This window comes from Zingiber officinale, chromosome 9B, assembly GCF_018446385.1.
Source record: "Zingiber officinale cultivar Zhangliang chromosome 9B, Zo_v1.1, whole genome shotgun sequence".
Lineage (NCBI taxonomy): Eukaryota > Viridiplantae > Streptophyta > Magnoliopsida > Zingiberales > Zingiberaceae > Zingiber > Zingiber officinale.
This window is the reverse complement of record NC_056003.1, coordinates 41,558,724-41,569,310: the sequence shown is the minus strand read 5'-3', so window position 1 is coordinate 41,569,310 and position 10,587 is coordinate 41,558,724.

The window sequence follows — 10,587 nt, the reverse complement described above, 5'->3', positions numbered from 1 at the left end:
CTTCATGCAGCCGATCGGCTGGTCGACCAGCGTTATCACATCGACAAGCTGCTCCTTCCGGGAGTAATGTATCTATTCGGCTTGTCTTCCGTCCCAGCCGATCTGCCTTGCATCATGAGTAAGTTCTCTTATCTTCCTGTTTCTTTTGTTCTAACTGATTTATTCTTTGCTTCTGCAACTGAAGTCATGTGGCGCGCCAAGGCTACCGATCGGCTAAAATTGAGAGCCGCTGAGATTGAGGTGGCCAAGAATAAGGAGGTCGCCGAGCGGGGCTTGGCTTCAGCTGATCCATCCGGCGAAGAAGGTGAGGGGACTCAGGATGTCCCCGAAGCCTTAGACACTCCTACTTCTCACGACGAGGTCGCGGGCGACATAGAACCCTCTACTCAAGTCGAGGTAGAGGGCCGTTCGGCCGACGACGTTCCCCTGGCAACTCGGAAGCGCAGACGGCCAGAATCAGCATCTATACCAACTCCATCTGATGAGCCACAGTCCGAGCGGGGTGATGAGGTTCCAATATTATCCGGGACAGTTTCTATAGAGAGTACCCCGATGCCGCGCGGCTCTCCAAGGGCTACCTCTGAGGTGCCGCCCTCCAGTCCTCCCCGAACTCTACGCGTCTTAAGCGGTTGGGTGACCGTCCTTCTTCCTCCACCGGTGAGTCGTCCGGTAAGGCCGTTGCTTCTCAGAGTGATCCGAGCGGCCCCAAATTGATAAAAACCGTCCTGCGCCTCCCTTCGGAAGAATACATGGCGGCCGCTGATCGACCGGTGGTCCCCGAGCAGCAAATCACACTCACGGGTCCCCTCGCCAAAGCTTGGGAGGATGCTCGTCTCCGAATCACCATGATGACTCCTAGTCAGCTCGGTGACAGCAATCTACAACAGGCGACCGGGGTATGTTGTTTTGCTTTGTTGGTTATTTTGGATCGAACTTCTAACTTGCTCATATCCGTTCGCAGAACTGGGTGGAGCAGATTGTCATCAGCAATTGCCTAGCCGAACTGGAGGACGAGTTGAAGAAGCTCAAGGCCGCAGGGGACAGCAGACAATCGACGGCCGCGGGGGACAACAGACAATCGACGACCGCTCTGGAGAAGGCCAAAAGGCTGCTGGAAACCGAACGGGGTAAATCCTCCGGCTTGGCGAGCGAAGTGGCCCGCCTCGAAGCCTTGGTCAAGTAGCGGGACAAGGAAGTAAAGACCTCGACCACCCGGAAGCTTAAAGCCATCGAGGATATGGACCTGATGAAGGTGGAGAACCGGGGACTAGAGCAGCGCATCAAGGAACTGGATGCCCTTCTGGCCACTGAGAAGGAGAGCCGCTCGGCCGATCTGCTCAAATTTGAAGGAGACTTGAAAAATCTCCATGCCGCCAACGATGCTTCCCGAGCCGCGCTCAAAGAGTATCAGGATGGGGAGTCGGCCCGCTTTGATGAAGTGAGGAAGGCATTTGTCCGCTCAGACAACTTCGGAGAGAAATTCACCGACAAGATTTCCCTCACTTTCGAAGAGGCGATCAAGGCGGCGGTAGATTACTTGAAGGCTAAAGGCCACCTTCCCGCCGAGCTGACAATCCCCCCAGAGGATCTGGCTACGGTGATGGGCGCCATTCCTGATGCTCTTTTTGATTTTGACGCGTGAGGAGTGTTTTCTATCAACTTTTTTGTATCCTTGCCGTTCGGCACAACTTATTTTTGCTGTAATTTCCTTTGTTTGCCCAGCGTTTGGCGTAAATAGATCATCTTTCTGTTCTTGCAACTTTTGTTTTGGCAAGGAATTTTTCTTTCGTCATGTTCAAAGTGTTCTTTAAAACTCCTTCGCTCGGCTTCATACTCTAACATGAGCTTAAGCCGATTGTTTTCAAAAAATGCCTTTCGCCATGCGACTGCATAGCCGCTCGGCGCGCGAACATCATTCGTTTACGCGCTCCCATCCTTAATTCTTAATAACCATCTTTTGCTTTGCACCTTCCTCGAAGGGGTTTTTCATCTATTTTTGCTAAGCGAGCCGCTCGGCCATATGTTGGCCTTAAAGAACAGGCTCTGTCGTCGATCGGCTCTTACCGCCGGAATGTATCACATGGATGGCTATCCGCTCGGAGGGTTTATAGACGCCGGCTCGTCTCTCGATATTTAACGTCGGAGCTCGACGGTCTTCCGCTCGGCCGATTTATAGACGCCGGCTCGTCTCTCGATTTTTAATGTCGGAGCTCGACGGTCTTCCGCTCGGCCGATTTATAGACGCCGGCTCGTCTCTCGATTTTTAACGTCGGAGCTCGACGGTCTTGCGCTCGGAGGGTTTATAGACGCCGGCTCGTCTCTCGATATTTAACGTCGGAGCTCGACGGTCTTGCGCTCGGAGGGTTTATAGATGCCGACTCGTCTCTCGATATTTAACGTCGGAGCTCGACGGTCTTGCACTCGGAGGGTTTATAGATGTCGGCTCGTCTCTCGATATTTAACGTCGGAGCTCGACGGCCTTCCGCTCGAAGGGTTTATAGACGCCGACTCGTCTCTCGATATTTAACGTTGGAGCTCGATGGTCTTCCGCTCGGAGGGTTTATAGACGCCGGCTCGTCTCTCGATATTTAACGTCGGAGCTCGACGGCCTTCCGCTCGGAGGGTATATAGACGCCGGCTCGTCTCTCGATATTTAACGTCGGAGCTCAACGGTCTTCCGCTCGGAGGGTTTATAGACGCGCTCGTCTCTCGATATTTAACGCGGAGCTCGGCGGTCTTCCGCCGGAGGGTTTATAGTCGCCCTGTCTCGATATTTAATGTCGGAGCTCAATGGTCTTCGCTCGGAGGGTTTATAGACGCCTCGTCTCTCGATATTTAACGCCGGAGCTCGATGGTCTTCCGCCGGAGGGTTTATAGACGCGGCTCGTCTCTCGATATTTAACGCCGGAGCTCGACGGTCTTGCGCTCGGAGGGTTTATAGACGCGGCTCGTCTCTCGATATTTGACGTCGGAGCTCGGCGGCCTTCCGCTCGGAGGGTTTATAGGCGCCGGCTCGTCTCGATATTTAACGCCGGAGCTCGGCGGCCTTCCTTCGGAGGGTTTATAGACGCCGGCTCGTCTCTCGATATTTAACGTCGGAGCTCGACGGTCTTCCGCTCGGAGGGTTTATAGACGCCGGCTCGTCTCTCGATATTTAACGTCGGAGATCGACGATCTTCCGCTCGGAGGGTTTATAGACGCCGGCTCGTCTCTCGATATTTAATGTCGGAGCTCGACAGTCTTCTTCTCGGAGGGTTTATAGACGTCGGCTCGTCTCTCGATATTTAACGTCGGAGCTCGACGGTCTTCCGCTCGGAGGGTTTATAGATGCCGGCTCGTCTCTCGATATTTAACGTCGGAGCTCGACGGTCTTCTGCTCGGAGGGTTAATAGACGCCGGCTCGTCTCTTGATATTTAACGTCGGAGCTCGACGGTCTTCCGCTCGGAGGGTTTATAGACGCCGGCTCGTCTCTCGATATTTAATGTCGGAGCTCGACGGTCTTCCGCTCGGAGGGTTTATAGACGCCGGCTCGTCTCTCGATATTTAACGTCGGAGCTCGACGGTCTTCTAAGCCTAATTTGGACGATGTCTACCTGGCCGAACGGCGCAGGGGTTTCGGCATCGAGCCTTTGGCTTGTATAATATACCTCTGATCCGAGCGGTCCGGGGCCTTCGTTTTTGAGCACTTGGCTCGGAAAATTTACCTCTGGCCGAACGGCGCGGGGCCTTTGTTTTTTAGCGCTTGACGCGGATAATTTACCTCCGGCCGAACGGCGCGGGGTCTTCATTTTTGAGCGCTTGGCGCGGATAATTTACCTCCGACCGAACGGCGCGGGGCCTTCGTTTGAGCGTTTGGCTCGGATAATTTACCTCCGGCCGAACGGCGCGGGGTCTTCGTTTTTGAGCGCTTGGCGCGGATAACTTACCTCCGGCTGAACGGCGCGGGGCCTTCGTTTTTGAGCGTTTGGCTCGGATAATTTACCTCCGGCCGAACGGCGCGGGGTCTTCGTTTTTAAGCGCTTGGCGCGGATAATTTACCTCCGGCCGAATAGCGCGGGGCCTTCGTTTTTGAGCGTTTGGCTCGGATAATTTACCTCCGGCCGAACGACGCGGGGTCTTTGTTTTTGAGCGCTTGGCGCGGATAATTTACCTCCGGCCGAACGGCGCGGGGTCTTCCCATCAAGCAATTTGGCTCGGTTGCTATACTCCCGGCCGAGCGGCACGGGAGTTCATGCTCGCGAAACTATAAATATTTTATGAGCAACAGAGATAACTGAAGAACTGACCTGCCGACCAGTAGGGGATCTGACCCAATTTCTCGACTCCCGAATACCCGTGGAGTGAGGAGCATACGATATACTCGTCGAAACTCATGGACAGGTGCCTCTTCGGATGAAGACCCCTTCGTCGGACCGGTATCGGGGCTGGAGTTACTCCCACTTGAGTGCTGGTCGGACCCTTATTTTGCCCCCATTTCTAATGCTTCTCCGGTCGTTCCTCCTAGGCCGCTCGGATATCCGCTCAGCTTGAGCCTTCTGTCTGTTGCTCCACGAGCTTAGCTGCTCTTGCCTCTATTAGAGCGTCGAGTTTATCCTGGGAGAGAGTCACGGTGAGGTCGTCCAGCTTCGTCCATCTCTTCCGATCGGATGCAGGAGCGTTCCCACAGACGACGCCAAATTGATCCTGTCCGAATGCTGAATCAACGGACGCTGGGCACGTGGCGCTCCCCGGCTGCTGACGTGGGTCTTCAATTGGTTGCACGAACCTCCGGCGAACCTGCACAGAAGTCGGGCCGGGAAGGGGTTCCCGGCGGCGACCCTCCGACGCTCAAGTCAGGCAAGCAAGCAGTGAAAAAGTGGCTCCAAAAGTGTTGAACGCGTACCTCCGGTGAAGTATAAGGTTCTTTATATAGAGCGGTGCAAGAGCTCACGCACGTCCACCGAGGCGCATACGTGTCCGTAGCCCATACTTCGGTATGTGTCTGTCAGAAAGCTTACCTGACGCCATACCGCTACAGTCCAAGCACGCCTTCGATAGGACAACAGAACACCTCGTTGTCAGACTTGGAGTATGGCCTAGCCATAGGACTTGACAGCTGCCATAAGATGTTCTTGTCCTTCTCTACCCACCACAAGCTGGGGCGTCCTTCCGGCCGGCTGGACAGGGAGTCCGCCCGTCCGGCCCTCATCTTACGCGCCGGCCGGACGACACTCACATCACGTCCGGCCTGCCGTTTGCATCGATATGCTGGATAGATCCTCGGTACGGTGCTGTGGGGACTGCCAGCCCTCATCTTACGCGCCGGCCGGACGACACTCACATCACGTCCGGCCTGCCGTTTGCATCGATATGCTGGATAGATCCTCGGTAAGGTGCTGTGGGGACTGCTAGCAGTATGCCACCTTGTCTTCGGCCTTCCGCTCGGCTCTTCGCTACTATTCAATTGAGCGCCGGAACCCCGACTTCTGTCAGGGCGCCTTTTGCCATCGGTTATTCACCGGTCGGCCGGCCGAGAGGTCGGCCCATCCTTCTCCGATCGGCCACCTGACCCTTTGACTCCCACGTGGCATTGACCCCTCAGAATGGGGGTCCCCTGTTCTAACCGCCGGATCAATCGCAAACAAATTTTTTTCTATTTATTTATTTTTCTACAAAAGGCTGGTCTGATTTGGAAGGTAAGTGTTTGATTCATTGTTATTTTGTTTCATGGTACTAGCAGTTTTGTGCCGATGCAATTTGATACTGTTTTGTATCTACGACTGGTCGAGGTCTTGCTGTTTTCTTTTTTGATTCACTGGATTAGAAGAATTTTGATGCGTGCTTTAATTTTATTCTGGTGAATTTGTGTCCTGTTTTGCTGATTGAGGGTTGAATTTCGGTAATTGTCTTGCATTAGCTTGTGGTTATGAAGTTATTGCTAGTTTGCATGTTGATTAAGATTTGTTGATATAAAATTATGGTGTAGTATTGAATTCAATCATGAATGACAACAGCTGCTAAGTTTGTTTTTTTATAATACTGATAATGGAATTATGGTGTAGGATTGAATTCAATCATGAATGTTAATAGATGCTAAGTTTTTTTTATAATACTGATAATGAAACGTTTGGACAGAACCTGACAGAATGGATATAAGTGATGGAAATGTGATTACTCTCCCTTGGTTGTTTTTAGTTCATAACACCTTGCACCAAGTTAGGAGGAGTAGTAAGTGAGTCGTGTAGGGTCTTTCGGGTCGTAAAAATCGCTTTTTGCGTTGCGGAAACCCCGAAATCTCATGCCACCAGATCCGTGCGAATATTAAATTTTTCATGTACGTGTTTTCTAATCCTAGATCTACTTTAGATCTACATGTTTAGAAGTTTATACTTTTGATGCGAAGCCCTTCGCTTATCCCGCTCGTCCAAGAAGATATCGGATCTCAAGGGTGTCAAGTGAACACCCCTCTATGTGTATCCACAAGAACAATTAGGTGGAGAGGAAACCTTAGAGTGTGCTAGCACTCTTTGAGGGTTTCGTCCAAAGTAGGAGGAGAGGGAGAGAAGAAGAAGCAAGGAGGAATAATAATGATCGATTATGAAAATAAGAGTAAAAAATGGCTTAAGTATTTTCATCTAATGAAAATACTTAATACTCATTAACACCATTAATGAGCCTCATTAATGAGCCTTAATGAATATTTAATGAATATTCATTTTTCATTAAATGACCATTTTGAAACTCATTCGAAATTTGAATCTAAAATTCAAATTGAATTTCATTTATCATTGAATTCAAAATTCAATGAATATCATCATTAAGCCTCACTTGAGTCTAACTCAAGTCTAGCCTCACTTGAGTCTAACTCAAGTCTAATTCAATCAAGTCTTACTCAATTAATCTAATTTGGATTACTCTTAATCCAATTCGGTTCATCACATGAACCTAATCCTCTTGGTTCATCATATTCTTGTAACATTGGCAATGCTCCTAAACTCATTTAGAAGCATAAGTAATGAGCGGTATCTAGCAACACATCATTACTACCCAAGTTACAAGAATGTTGAGATCCAACATCACCTTGTGACTACTAATTGTGACTATTCACAATATATGACAATGTCCTTCTATCCTTGACATCTAGATTGATCAATGTGAGGCATAGACTGTGCCATCCTCTAATCAATCTAAATCTTGAACTTCAAGTAGACTCACTCTAATCAAATGAGCTCAATATCTCATATTGACTCATTTGGGCATGACCATGCACTTAGTGGTCTCACTCTATCAAGAATAATGATGTCACTCCCGTCATATAGGAGGGATAGATCCCATCTACATCACTCACATCCCTCCGCATAATTTGTTACATACCCTGTAATCGCCTTTATAGTCCATCCAATTACGGGTAACGTTTGACGAAGCCAAAGTATGTAACTCCTTATGTAGGGAACCATGGTGACTTCAGGTCCAAGGACTAGTAGTCATACTAACAGCCACATGAGAAAGTATATGCCACTCATATAACGATCCATGATACTTTCTCATGGCGGGTCATTCAGTATACATTCTCCAATGCATACTCATGTGTCAACTTGATATCTCTATATCCATGACTTATGAGATCAAGTCATCGAGTTGACTTACATGCTAATCTCATCGCATTAACATTGTCCCTGAATGTTAATACTTGACTAGGAATGATTAAGAGTAGAGTTCCCTATATCATCTCACTATCGATTCAACCAATCGATTGATATAGGTAAGAACCTTCTACTCAAGGACGCTATTATACTTAGTTATTTGGCATCAATACAAGTAAGTATAATAACCAAAACAAAAGCCTTTATATATATAGGAATATGATACAATGATTCCATACAATAATCATCATATGATTGGCTCTAGGACTTTAACTAACAATCTCCCACTAGCACTAGTGCCAATCAGTGTAGGCTCTAAGGCCCAATGACTTAGTGTGACCATTATGCTTTCTCTGTGCCAAAGCCTTGGTCAAGGGATCAGCAATGTTAGCCTCTGTGGGTACTATGCAAATCTTCACATCTCCTCTATCGATGATCTCTCGAATGAGATGGAAGCGCCGTAGTATGTGTTTGGTCCGCTGGTGTGAGCGAGGTTCCTTAGCCTGTGCAATTGTTCTATTGTTGTCACAATAGAGCTCTATCAGATTGGCTATGCTAGGAACCACCCCAAGCTTAGTAATGAACTTGCGGATCCAAACTGCCTCTTTTACTGCTTCTGATGCAGCAATATACTCGCCCTCTGTTGTAGAATCAACGACTGTGTCCTGCTTCGAACTCTTCTAGCTCACAGCACCACCATTAATGCAAAACACGAACCCAAACTGCGATCGATAGTCTTCCTGGTCAGTTTGGAAGCTAGCATCACTGTAACCCTTTACAGCTAGCTCGTCATCGCCTCCATATATCAAGAAATATTCTTTAGTCTTTCTCAAGTACTTAAGAATATTCTTGACCGCTATCCAGTGGCTTTCACCAGGATCTGACTGGTATCTGCTCGTCATGCTCAAAGCATATGAGACATCAGGACTAGTACATAGCATAATGTACATGATAGATCCTATGGATGAAGCATAAGGGATCTGATCCATGCGGTCTCTCTCCTCTCTAGAAGAGGGACCTTGAGTCTTCGAAAGACTCACACCATGTGACATCGGCAGAAATCCCTTCTTGGAGTTCTGCATGGAAAATCGTAGTAATACCTTGTCAATATATGTACTCTGACTTAGGCCAAGCAATCTCCTAGATCTATCTCTATAGATCGTTATGCCTAGAATGCGGGATGCTTCACCTAAGTCCTTCATTGAGAAATAAGTCCCTAGGCAAGTCTTGACAGACCGCAGCAAAGGGATGTCGTTCCCAATGAGTAGTATGTCATCCACATACAATACAAGGAAGACAACTGTGCTCCCTACAACATTCTTGTAGACACAAGGTTCATCTTCTTTCTTGATGAAACCAAACTGTTTGATTGCATCATCGAATCGAAGATTCCAGCACCGAGAAACTTGCTTTAGTCCATAAATGGACCTATGCAGCTTGCATATTTTGCCAGTATGTTGTGGATCTACAAAACCCACAGGTTGTGTCATGTACACATCCTCGAGCAAGTTTCCATTCAGAAACGCGGTTTTGACATCCATCTGCCAGATCTCATAATCATGGTACGCTGCAATAGAAAGCATGATCCGAATGGACTTAAACATCGCTACTGGAGAAAATGTTTCATCATAGTCAATACCATGAATTTGCTTGAAACCTTTAGCTACCAGATGATCCTTATATATAAGTCCATCCATGTCAGTCTTTCTCTTAAAGACCCACTTACACCCAATGGGTTTCACCCCTTCAGGTGGATCAACCAAAGTCCATACTTGGTTGGTGTACATGGATTCCATTTCGGATCTCATGGCTTCTAGCCATGACTCAGAATCTGGTCTCATCACAGCTTCCTGATAAGAGGTAGGCTCATCCTCAATGAGCGCAACGTCATCATGGTCAGACAAGAGAAATGAATATCTCTCAGGCTGACGACGTACTCTATCAGACCTGCGAAGAGGTAGGTCTACTTGAACTGGTTGCTGTTCCTCAACTCCTTGTGGGACAACATCATCCACAACACTTTGTGGTTCCAGTTCAACTTCCAAAGAGGCTTCAGTGCTATGGTCAATATCTTGAACTTCTTCAAGATCGAACGTACTCCCACTAGTTTTTCTAGAAACAAAATTCCTTTCTAGAAATACCCCAGTCTTAGCCACAACTACTTTGTGTTGACTGAGAATGTAGAAGTAGTATCCCTTAGTTTCCTTAGGATATCCAATAAAATAGCACTTATTAGATTTGGGTCCCAGTTTGTCTGAGACTTGACGTCGAACGTAAGCCTCACAACCCCAAATCCTCATAAAAGACACCTGAGCATATCTCTCAGTCCATATCCTATATGGTGTCTTTATCACAACCTTAGATGGAACTTAGTTGAGTATGAAGGCTGCTGTGTCTAGAGCATAGCCCCAAAGAGACATAGGAAGATCTGTGTGTCTTATCATAGATCACACCATATCTAATAGGATACGATTCCTCCTTTCGGATACATCATTCCACTGTGGTGTTCCAGGAGGAGTGAGTTGGGATAGAATGTCACACTCAGCTGGATAGTCACGAAACTCATGGCTAAGGTATTCACCACCTCGATCTGATCGAAGTATCTTAATACTCTTGCCAAGCTGGTTTTGCACTTCATTCTTGAATTCTTTGAACTTTTCAAAGGATTCAGACTTATGTGTCATCTGATACATATAACCATATCTACTGAAATCATCAGTAAATGTAATGAAGTACCTATAACCACCTCTAACAGCGACATTGAAAGGTCTACATACATCACTATGTATAAGTCTTAACAAGTCAGTTACTCTCTCGCTGTGTCCACTAAAGAGAGTCTTGGTCATCTTGCCCAGTAGGCATGACTCACATATCTCATATGATTCAAAATTAGATGAGTCCAACAAACCATCTTTATAGAGCTGGGATAAGCGTTTGTCATTTATATGACCTAAGAGACAGTGC